General features: G+C 41.6%; 1 non-coding gene across 1 annotated transcript; it reads left to right on the top strand.

The window, feature by feature from the left end:
* The first annotated feature begins 856 nt into the window (after positions 1 to 856).
* On the top strand, positions 857 to 1,019 carry LOC145271621 (U1 spliceosomal RNA). Its single transcript, XR_013866026.1, has one exon. It is a non-coding gene; the product is annotated as a U1 spliceosomal RNA (small nuclear RNA).
* Positions 1,020 to 8,265: the final 7,246 nt, after the last annotated feature.

The raw sequence follows: 8,265 nt of genomic DNA, 5'->3' as shown, positions 1-8,265 counted from the left end.
ATCGAGTAAGACCAAGGGGAGATAACCCCAATAATCGCTTAAAATAAGAGCAGAAAAATACTTAGATAATTGTTTTTTCATTTATTTTACAAAGTTTAAAAAATTTTTTTTTTCATTTTGGTCCTTTGTTAATCATTCGTTTAAAGCCATCCCTACTTGTGTCCCTAAATAACCAAATGGCGATAATATATCGATTTCATTAAAATTTGATTTTCCTCTGTAAAAAATATATATACTTGATCAAATTAAGTTATTTCTTCGGAGAACTTCATTCCATAACGGGTACGTAAATTATAACACTTTTCTATCAATATTTTCATTTTGTAATGTCTTGATTAAACTGTAGAATTGCTAATTAATGACATACAAAACTGTTCGATTAACTTACATAAATATGTGGTTGTTTTTGTTAGTGCTTTGGTTTGAATTCTAAAAGTTTTCATTCGTTTGTATTTGTTCTCATTGAAAAGGTTATGAATTTATGTTGTTCACATGTAAACGACCTTTACATTGAATATTATAGTAAAAGTTTTGTTAAGAATTGAGGTATTTTGTAAAAATGTTGGTACGTTTAAATGATAGTTAATTATTTGTTATAGATTATTGTTATTAGTGAATGAAAAAGTTTTGATATACTGATATTGGTGCGAAATATATGGAGGTATTTTAGTTTTTTATTGGTGTTTGTCGGTGGTTAGTATAGAAGATATAAAAACAGTGGTAGGCACCACATAAACAATTATACTTACCTTACGTAAATAAGGCCCGGTTCCCTTTTTCCTCCCTCCACCCTCTCTCTCTCCACATTAAAAAAACGGCTTTGTGCCTAATTTGCTCAGTGGGGAAGCAAATAAATAGCCTTACCTTACGTAGGAGTAACAGTGATCATTAAGGTCGTTCCCCCAGAGCGAGGCCCATCCATTGCACTGCGGTTGGGTTGACCTTTGCGATCGTCCCAAATGTGGACGACTCGGGCGTGCTATTTTTAAATGTGGGGTCTGCGTACGCGCTTACCCTGATAATACAATCAAAATCAGAAATCCTTTCCTATTCCTTCCAAGTACCTCTCACTCGTAGGTCTGTACTCCCTCCGCTTAATCATACTTAATCTCTAAATTTCTTACCAACCAAACACACGTGTTCCAATCTTATCCTTACACATCCATGCACAACACAGCAAGACATGATGGCAAGCTGTATTATCATACAAAACACAATCTTATAACGTCACAGACAATAAAAAAAGGTAGAACAACGATTTTTTTTAATCTCTCGCACGCTAAACAAATAATCTTTTTTTTTACACAGTGATCACCATTTATCAAGGCCCGGAATCAACTTAGGGATAAGGGTTATTGCAAGTACTTTACGTTAGTGTGGAGATTTGATGAAGTGTTTACTTAAGGGGGCGGTTCATTAGGAATTTGTTAACGTTGGACTTGAAGACATCCAAGTTGTAGTCCGGTGGGAAGCAGGCAGACGTAACAGTTCCACAGGCGTGCAGTTCTAAGAAAGAAGCTTTGTTCATGGAATCCACGTTTTGATTTAGACACAGATATAGAGTGGGGGAAATTTTTCACAGTGGATTCAGCTAGACGGGTATTTTTCGTGAAAGATTGGCGAGGGGGGGCCAGAGATTGGAGTTCAGACGAGCACCTGTCATGGAAATAACGATAAAACAAGGATAGGCTCGCAACGTCTCTTCTGTGGGAGAGAGGTTGCAGGGTAGAGAAAAGGGCATCGCCCACTAAGCTACGAAGTCTATTTTGTACTCTGTCAAGGCAGGATAGGCTGTGTTTAGCAGCTCCTGCCCAGATATGGCGGCAGTATTCCATCCTTGGCCGTACTTGGCTTTTATATAGATAGAGAATTGCATCAGTAGTGAGATATCTTCTGGAGCGGTAGTAGGATCCCACCATCTTTCCAGCGACCTTGGCAACAGACTTGAAGTACATGTTCCATTTCAGGTCAGGAGTAAAGGTCAAACCCAGAAGCTTGTCAAAACATGGTGCCTCACCCAGACGAGAGCCATCCATCAAAATTGATGCCAGATGGGGATCAGAGCGTTGATGATGTAAGGATAGGAGTTTGGTTTTGGATGCATTAAAGGTAACCAGCCACATATTCCCCCACTGAACCACGTGCTCGAGATCAGAGGAGAGAGTATCAGAGAGAACTTTATCATTTACAGCCTTTGATGTGTTGCCGTAGATGGTCGTGTCATCAGCATAGATGTCAACGAATGATTTAAGTATGTGTTTAGGGAAGTCATTGATGTAGATCAGGAAGAGAGTTGGGCCCAGGATAGACCGCTGAGGGACTCCAGCATTTATATTGCAGGCCTCCGATTTCTGTCCATATACCACTACTCTTATGAGCCTATCGGAGAGAAATGATTTAATGATTGAGAAAACATTTCTGTTCCTTTTTTTCTTCACACTTTCTTATCGCAATGGCCACAATTTCATCACAAGTCCTTAGTTTTGATTGGGGTTCGACATGTATTGTCGAATCATTCAAACTATTTCGACAACGAATGGAACTTTACTTCACCGTCAAAGCGACGAAACACGAGGATGAAGCCCCTCTAATACTTATTGCGACCGGCGAAGACGGTTTTCGCCGATATAATAGTTGGTCGATATCGGATGATGATCGCAAGGATCCACAAATAATATTTGCTGCATTTTTGGAGCAGCTAGAACCGGCAACCGGAAACTACCAGCAGAGACCAAATGAAACAACAGACATCTTCGTTAACAGATGTCGACTATTGGCAAAGAAATGTGATTTCAGTGCTGACAAATTAAACGAACACCTCGTCAAGTTACTTATTGCCAGCACACCAATACTCGAACTGCAAAAAGAACTGTTAAACAAACCGAAGGGTTACAGAATCGAGGAACCTGTTATAATTGCCCGTTCACACGAGGCTTCAGCAGTTTATGTCAACCAGCTCCACCAACAGGAATCACCACATATAGCCGCAGTAAGCCGTGGTACACAGCAGTGACAAGGGATTGACCAAAAACGCGGACAAACCTGCAAGAATTGCGGACGCAGTCACCGTTTTGACAAAGAACACTACCCTGCCGAAAATGATATATGCCACACATGTGAAAAAACAGGTTTGCGTCTCAGGGAAGCACAACACCGAGAGACAACAAGGAAGGACCTGGCATAACAGTCATAACCAACAAGGGGAGTTTGGCAAGAAAATAAACAGCGTCGCCAAACACGATGACCAAGTCATGACTGACACAGGCACAGCAATGGAGAACCTCACCTTTAGCTCCATCACAACTAACAGCGGAAAGTCAGCAAACATGAAAGATCCTCGAAATGACGCATTTTTTTATCTAAGCATCAAGCTAAGGGACCACCCAGGCACTCATACCTTCAACCTGAAAGTAGATTCAGGGGCAAAAGCAATGCATTGCCTATCCACATATTCCGCAACATGTACCCTAGCAGTATAGACGAAGCTGGAAACCCAATGCCCGGATCATTCACCTCAACACAATGTCTGTTAATAGCATACAACAATACCAGGATAAACTGTTATGGCACCACAACTTTTAGGTGCAAGTATAAAAACTCCCCATGGCTGGATACCCAATTCTATGTGGTTGATATACAAGGAGCAGCCATATTGGGTATGCCAACACCAGTCGCTCTTAGGGTAGTGACAAGGAACTGTGCCATCTCAGCCCAGCACCAACCCATCAATAGTGTAGCTTACCTAACACATCTATACCCTAAGAGATTTGACTGTATTGGTGAAATTCGGAACACTCACAAGCTTGTTGTCAACCCCAATGTACCGTGCCACATAGACCCACCGAGAAGGACACCTATAGCCATGCGCGGACAAATCAAATCGGACCTCGACAAGATGGAATCGCAAGGAGTCATTCGCCGCATTAACGAACCCACAAACTGGGTAAGCTTTCTCACTTATGTCATCAAACGTGGCAACACAATTAGAGTTTGCTTAAACCCACGCGCGCTAAACAAATCTCTCATACAGCCATACCACCAAATTCCAACTGTCGAGGAGCTCAACCACCGATTTGCTGAAGCAAAATTCTTCTCAAAGTTCGACGCTAAGTCTGGGTACTGGCCTATAAAGCTCGACCATGAAAGTCAGCCGCTAACAACTTTCCAAACACCATTTGGAAGGTTTTGTTTTGAACGACTGCCATTCGGTTTGGGTGTCAGTCAGGACATTTATCAACTCGAGATGGACAGACTACTCGAGAAATGCACTGGTGCTTGTGGTATAGCTGACGATATCACCATATATGGGTCGACAGAGCAGGAACATGACGAAAACCTAAGACGTTTCATGAAGATCGCAACCATGAAGGCCTTACCTTGAACTCGGAGAAGCGCAATATCAAATGCCGTGAAATATCCTTTTTTGGAAACCTGTACACACATACATGATTAAAACCAGACCCGGCGAATGTACGTGACCTACAGAAAATGCCTGAACCACGTAACAAGACGGAACTACAACAATTCTTGGGTATGATGACATACCTGTCTCGTTTTGTCAAGGACTTCAGTTCCAAGACAGCAGTGTTGAGTGACCTATTACGCAAGGACTCTGATTTCCAGTGGGAACCACACTATGAGGAAGCTTTCAAAAAGATAAAAAATAAAGTATTCGAAACGTCCCTGCTCCACTATTTTTACCCTAAAAACCGATATACATGCACTTTGATGTGAGTTTACATAGAATCGGTGTAGCTCTGCTACAACCAGATGAGGATGGCAATCTATCGCCTCTCACATATGCTAGCAAGAGCCTCACACAGACAGAACAGAGATACGCATGTATCGAATGTGAGCTACTGGCCATCGTATTTGGCACACAGAGGTTCCACACATACCTTTATAGCCATAATTTTCAAGTCGTCACTGACCACAAACCCCTCACTTTGATCATTGACAAACCGCTCACCTCAGCCCCGGCACGTCTGCAAAGAATGCTAATAAAACTCCAAGGATACAACTTCAGGCTCACATGACAACATATTGGCTGATGGATTATCGCGCCTACCACCATCTTGTAATGCGGCCCCTATGGAACTTGATGTCCGGGTTGATACAGTTCGTTTTTCCACTAATTACATCGAACAGCTAAGACAGTGTACGTCAGCGGATCATCTGCTTAACCACCTGAGATCATCATCACGGGATGGCCAGAGACAATCTAGCAGCTGCCCACTGACATTAGAGTCTTCTGGGGCCTAAGAGATCAGCTCTCAATTGTCCTCAAATGACAGCAAATAGTCATCCCCCAGCCACTTCAAAAAGACATATTAGAACAGCTACATGCTTCTCGTTTAGGACAAGAGAACACAAAACTCCTTGCCAAGAACACTGTTCACTGGGTAAACATAAACAAAGACATTGAACAATCCACAAAGTCATGCAGTATATGTCAACAGCATCAGCCCTCCCAAATGCAAGAGCCGCTAATGCAACATGACATCCCAACAAAGCCATGGGACATAGTTGGCACAGACTTGTTTGATCTCCACAGAAGTCAATGGTTGATCATAGCTAACTATTACTCAACGTATCCTATAGTCAAACGCCTACCTGATCATTCACCAGCAGTGTCATAGTGAACATCACACGCTAGATCTTCTCAGAGTTTAGCATACCATCAAAGATAGTTAGCGATAACGGACCACACTGTTCAAGTTATCTCTACCGCGAATTAGCCAAAGAATGGGGCTTCTATCATGAGACCACGTCACCTCGGAGAACCAGGGGAATGGCTCCATAGAACGTCAAATAAGGACTATCAAGAATATTCTCAAGAAAGCCAAACAGTCGGGAACAACTCCTGAGACTGCACTGCTGCACTGTCGCTGCAGCCCAATTTAAAGTGTCATACCAAGCCCTGCACAACTACTCATGGGTAGACGAATCCAAACTCCACTGATCACCAAAATCAGAAACGACAATCATGATCAGGATCAGATATACAGCACATTCCAACAACGCCAGCAGAACCAAAAGTGGTATTTTGACCGACATGCACTTAAGGAAGATCTATCACCCCTAATACATGGTCAACAAATAAGGGTACAGAATCTTTTGTCTGGAAGCTGGGACCCAGCGACTGTAGTATCCCAGGTAGATGGTCACAACTCCTATCTCCTGGATAATGTCAATGCGCATGTGCTGCGAAGAAACCGACAACACATAAGAAATATTCCAGTGACGCCTACCCCACAAATGTCGCAAGACCTCCACAACACAGCTCTACAAAAATGTGTGACGTCTGTGGATCCACTTGTGTGTGCATCCCCAAACATACCAAATGACACTCGAAAACGTACCCGTAGTGGTAGGGTGGTACGACCACCATCAAAAATGAATTTATGATGAGCAAACACTCATAACCTCCCAGCAAGCATCTCATGGGGTAGAATAATCTCCTGCTTCGCTGTAGCTGTTCAGGAAGTCTACCATGAACCAGCTTTTCCACTTTCTTTGTTTTGTTTTACATACCTAAGTCATCTTTGTTTTCAGAGAAAGGGTGATGTAATGATAGCGCTGCTCTTTCGTTTCAATAACTTTTATATAGACTCTTTCATTCCGGTTTCGTGATCTAACATTTGTATGCACTCACGCATGCGCATAGCAATTAATCATTATTCAATACCCTTCTTACCAACCAAACACACGTGTTCCAATCTTATTCTTACAATCCATGCACGATACAGCATGACAGGGGTCAAGATGTTTATACACTTTGAGCAACGGCATTGATTTTGCCCGTACCTATAATTACATTATGAAACTTGCAACTTATCGTTATCAAAACTTATTGTCATCAAAACCGAGTCAGGTAAACTGATGCTGATCTTCCCATATTATTTCAAACTTAATTTACAAATTAGCATTCCTGTTTAAAAATGCAATCCGCACTCAACGAACAGCAATCAACTGCAGTATATGTTTCTGGCTTTTATGCTACCATCTGTTGTATTTTGTGGACTCTATTAGAAAAAGGTTAGTGGCAACATGGAGAGAAGAGAGCGACACACGTGTGAACGGGACAAAAGCTTTATTAACACGAAGGAGGAGTAGTTTTTGCTACTACGATATACCATGTGATTGTGTGGTGGGAGGTTGCAGGCAATATTGATGGTGGGAGTAATCCCAGTCAAGGGGAGATAACTCGTGTTACTTGATGTATATAACATCTTCAGTTTTTAAATAAGGATAAAAAGTTTTTATTTTTATTTTATATATATTTAATTAGTGTTGTATCTGACTGGAAGCCTAATTGTTCTTCCTCTCGTTGTCAAGTTTGTTTTTCTTGTTCTCTTTTCCATGCCCGTTTGTGGTACGGCTTGTCTTGGATTATTTTCTTGATCAAATATGCTTTCATAGTCGTGTGTAACTTTGCGTGTTGGATTTTCATTTGTTTTTTTTAAAAGGGGACGCCCCTTATGTCTTAAATATTTTTCTTGTTCTATTTTTGCTTAATATGAATGAGACTCTTTTAGTTTTCTTAACAATTTTACCTTTCAGGTTCGATTTTCCTGGGGAGCGAATACGAACAGTGTCATCTTTGCCTAGTGTTGGTAGTTCTTTAGACTTTTTATCTGTTTCTTGCCTTTTGTTGCTTTATTATGCATGCTGTTAGGAAGGTTTGTCCTAAGCGTTTTTTTCATCAGTTTTTGGGCTGGCGACGGCGATTTTTCTTTTAATGGGGATGTCCGTAGTGTGTTGCGACCAGGATATAAAATACCCTAACTCGCTACAAGAAATAAAAATGAAACGAATTGAATGAAGAAAACAAAGAACTCAAATGCTGGAATAAAATAAACAGGTCGTTTATTTTCTGTTGAGAAATGAAAGTCTTCGGTGTACACGTGTTCATTCAGCCATTGACGACTACGGCGCGTGGAAGGAAAGGGAATGCAATAGATAAACGCGAAGTGGCAAGCCGTCTGTAGAAAGAAAGTGTTAAGCTCAGTAGAACGTCGCGCACATATCTGTGTCGATGGGTCAAATGTTACGGGGAGATAGAGTGAGTAACTCAATCCAATTCATGGAGAGAGAAAGCGTATTAAGTGTACTTGCGTTTGCCCCACATTACAGTAGCAGGGAAGTGACGTGTGGTCGGTTCGTCGACTAAGCAGCTCGAACGCTCGTCCAGACGAAAACAAAGGAAGTTAACAGGTTTTGTTGACTTTTATACTGGAGTTAGTGTTCTGGGTGCGCATGTCT

Source organism: Euprymna scolopes, chromosome 46 (assembly GCF_053919585.1).
Source record: "Euprymna scolopes isolate OS-2025 chromosome 46, ASM5391958v1, whole genome shotgun sequence".
Taxonomy (NCBI): domain Eukaryota; kingdom Metazoa; phylum Mollusca; class Cephalopoda; order Sepiida; family Sepiolidae; genus Euprymna; species Euprymna scolopes.
This window is presented reverse-complemented; position numbering and strand designations above follow the sequence as displayed.